The following is a 4,303-nucleotide window of genomic DNA, read 5'->3' on the forward strand; positions in this document are numbered from 1 at the left end:
AAAGTTTCAAGCTCAAACATAAAGGTCAAAGTGTATATGGCTACCCTTGCGACAATCCTTGATGACGTGTGTATTCAAACTTGAAACTATTTATTTAATAAAATATAATTTGTAGCAGACTGAAAAGATAATTTGAACAAGTAAAAAAGAATTAAACATTGCAATGTATCTACATACATGTTAAGTTAGGGGTTTTATTGAGCCAAGCACAACCTAAAATTCAAGGATGGGATTTTGGTTTAAAATTGATTCAGTTTTACTTCTAAAGCTCAAGCTTGTTTCAAGATAAAAATCAAACTGCTCAAACTCACATAAGTAGGCTTGATTAAGCTTGTTCATATAGTAAAAAAAAGAAGTTTGACTCCCTTGATCAGCTTCAAACTCAATTATATATGCTCAAGCTCGAGATAAAATAGAGATTTGTCAGTGTCAATTAAAATAGAAATATTTGATTAGGCTCTTCAGTCATTCAAGTCAAGCATTAGGATACTTGAATTCAATTAGCTTGATAACTCGAGCTTGAGCTTTACTCGACAATTTCCAAGTCAAATTTGAGTAGTTTACAAACCATACCGAGCAGCTTGCAATTACAAGTGTCTAATTTAGATCTCTATGTTAAAGAAGTAAAGAATAGTTTGTTATTGTTGAACATTCGAGATATAGTCGTTAATCAAATGTGGTCGAGAAAAGATTTTGGTTAGAAAATGCGCTGATGCCTAACAGTTCTCATGGACAGGTTGGTCCAAGTCCTAGGTACAAAATACTTAATAGAAATATAGCAGTCGTAAATTCCAAGAATTATAACCCAAGCCTAAGGTATTCTCTAATGATCTATGTACCGTTCTGCCATCGGCAATATCCTCTCCTTGGCTTATTTTCTTCCTCGATTTAAGATTATGATTTTCTATCACAAAGATAGTAATTGCTTTAATAGGTGGTCAAACTGTTAAAACATAAACCCTAAAAGCAAAAACAAACATGGACACAATATAGTACTAAAACCACCAATCCAACAACTATGAGGAGAAATATGTTGCATCATTCATAATTCACCAGCCATTGGTTTTTGAAAGTAATACCTTGCTTTCTAGAAGAATATTTCTCTGAAAATTTGGTGTCGTTTGATCTTTGTGGTTTCTGTGAAGAAAAAAATTAATGCCATGGAACTTTTCTCCTCAACTGAAGCTTGAAAACCCAATGATCAAACTATTTCAGGTCTTGACTTCACATAATAGATGATTGAACAAATTACGTAGTGTTCCACTTAAAAGAATCCACAATGCCAACTAGCATTGAAACAGAAAAATTGTTTATGAAATCATACATTTGCCTAAAAAGTTCGTTCTCTATACTCCTAAAGTGAAACTTTTAAACTCTACAATTGAAATATGCCAAGTGTATTATTTTTAATAAGCCTTAAAAAGCTCTAACTATCCTGGTAGAATAAAAAAACTCTAGCAAATGTGCATGATACAATATTCCTTCTCACAAATCAATGTTTGATGTAAAATCACATATCATAATAGAAAGCTAAAAAATGTTATCATATTAATTTGCTCAATATTAATGAATGATTAACTAACTAACTAACTAACTATTATATCTACTTTGACATAAGCAAAATGATCCCAGTCCTATTGAAGACATTAAGGAAACAAGATAGACATGCACAAAAGATACCTGCAAATGCCTTGTAGGAACATGTGTAAATGGCAAATACATAAAGACCAAAAAATAGATAGTTGCAAGTTGAATATTAAACTTGGTTACCTAACTATCTCATTGACAACATGGTATTAGAATAAGTTTTCAATTTGATTCCATTAACTATCACCCCATTTCCATTAATGTCTTCACCTAGTAATGGGATTTATGTACAATGCTTCTGCAGCCCATTAAACATCAATGGAAGATAACAATTAATAACCAGTCAAATGACTGAAATCTAGCCCTTTCAGCTTTGACTTAAGGATGAAGCGTTGCGGGAAAATAAGCACAACCTGCAAATAGAGCATTATAACATAAGAAAACGAGAAACTTATAAAAGCACCTTTTTTCAAATAAAAAGCATCATAAGCCTTATGCATTGCTTGAAAACCAAAATAACTAGCATTGAGCACTCCATTAAATTTTGCAAAACTGGAAAGAGTATGTAATGCCCCGAGTTTTAATTTATGTTTTGATTAAATATGAGACACAAATATATGTTTGCCTCAGTGGGTAAGTGTTCTGAGAAGTGTTTGAGAGGTCTCAAGTTTAAGCCTTAATTTGGGCAAATTTTGTATTTTTTTTATGACTAAAGCCCTATCCCTAGTCAATAGGCTTATATTTATTGGTTGCAAAAACACATCAAAATAGGTCTGCTGGTTTGATGGTTAAGATGTGTGAAGGGGGTGATGGAGGTCCTGTGTTCGCATCTCAGTGGAATTGAAGAGTGTAATATCTTTTTGCTTCTAGATGTACTAGGCGTATAGATTGGGGGTTAACTCATCTTTTGACGTTTAGTTTTCTCCCAACTTGGCCGAATTTTTCCCCTTGATTTCCCCTCTCTTTTGCCAAAATTTGCCTTTCTCTTTCTTTCCTATTTTCAATTTCATTTTCAACTCATATTGGTTGCACATCGTAGTTCACACGTTCGATAAGTTTTGGCTTTCGTTTAGCCTTATATTGTTTCTTTTTCTGAATATTGATTAAGAGTGGTTTCGGTTGGTTTTTAGGTGGTGGTCGAGGGGCTGGAGATCAGCCATTATCGTTTTAAGGGTGCGAAGTCTTCGTCTCAATCGAAGGTGAGCTTGTGATAGAGTATCAATGGTCAGCATTGCTATGTTTTTTATTGAAAGACGATTTAAGTGACTGAAATTGGGCTTTGGATTGTCGATTTTAGATTCTGGAGTGCTCGGGAGTGTTTAGGCATCAATATAGACACAGGTGTGTACTCAGAAACACAGAAAACGAGAATCAGCGAAATCTAAAAAAATAAAACTGTCGACGCCACACGGGCGACCACACGCCCGTGTGGTAGGTTGTGTGGCAGCCACGGGCGTGTGATCGACGAACTAGGCCATGCGTGCGTGACATAGACGCATGACACGGCAGTGTGATGGTCAATGAGGCCGTGTACGAGATACGAGCTCAACCAATTGGGTCGTGTGGGCTCACACGGGCGTGTGAAATTCTGGGTCAAACCGTGTGATCCACACAACTAATGCCAATTTGGGCTGTGTGGGCCCACACGGGCAGGCCACATGGTTGTATGAGCCTAATTTTTTGAGATACTCTGAAAGGTTACTCGGGTTGCTCAAGTCGACTGGGACCTATGGTAGGGTCGGTAAGAGTTACTCGACCCCTGATTACGTGATCTGACTATGTGATATATGTGCACTAGTATGTTACTCTTAACATGTATGATCTGTTTACTGCATATTTGCACGTCATGTATTGTATGTTGCATTGCACCAGGGTTGGGTTATTTGTATATGGAAGAAGTATTCTGAAAGGCTCTTAAGCTTGATTTCTGGCAACACAGCAGCAAATATCTGATTATGTGCTGTATTTCGGTACAACATGGTGTGTAGGGATGGGGCGGTCGATTTTATCCCCATATAGTGTGTAAGGTTGGACGGAGTTAGTGTATAGAGACTGATGGGTAGGACTTTATTATTCTGCTGTATTATGCATGATATATTTGAGAAGGGCTAAGGCCCGTTCATATCTAATTCTGTATCTGAGTGGACTAGGGTTCACACCGGTTCTGTAAAAGGCTCAGGCTTGAGTTATCTGATATTTGGATGTCTGCATGATTTCTGCTATTGTGTATATTTTTTGAAGGGATTCCACACTGAGTTTGCAAAAACTCACCCTCTTCTGTTTAATTTGTGTAAGTAATCCCCAGAATTGACGATTTGGTGCAACAGAGGACTCGACGCTGGTCACGCATATTTAGACTGTTTTAAATTCAGTTCCGGTATTTATTTCTTTTAAATTATGTTCTAGGTTGATTGATGTAATTTGAAACTTTATGGACTTTATTTGGTCTTTTTTTTTAACTATTTATGGGATTTTAGAATAAACTCGGTTTTCCTAAAAGCTAATGTTTTCGTACACGATATAGTTCCTAAAAATTTATTGGGTTTTCAAAAGCTTCCGCGCAAATGAAATGTTTTAAATCAAATTAATTAAAACATGTTTTCCCAAACTAAGTAAGATTTATAATTGAGACGATTTTAAGGCTAATGCGTTTTCAAAAACACTTTCATGTGACATTGCCGGATTCGACCATAACGTTCAGGCCGAGTTTGGGGTG

Source organism: Gossypium arboreum, chromosome 10 (genome assembly GCF_025698485.1).
Source record: "Gossypium arboreum isolate Shixiya-1 chromosome 10, ASM2569848v2, whole genome shotgun sequence".
NCBI lineage: Eukaryota > Viridiplantae > Streptophyta > Magnoliopsida > Malvales > Malvaceae > Gossypium > Gossypium arboreum.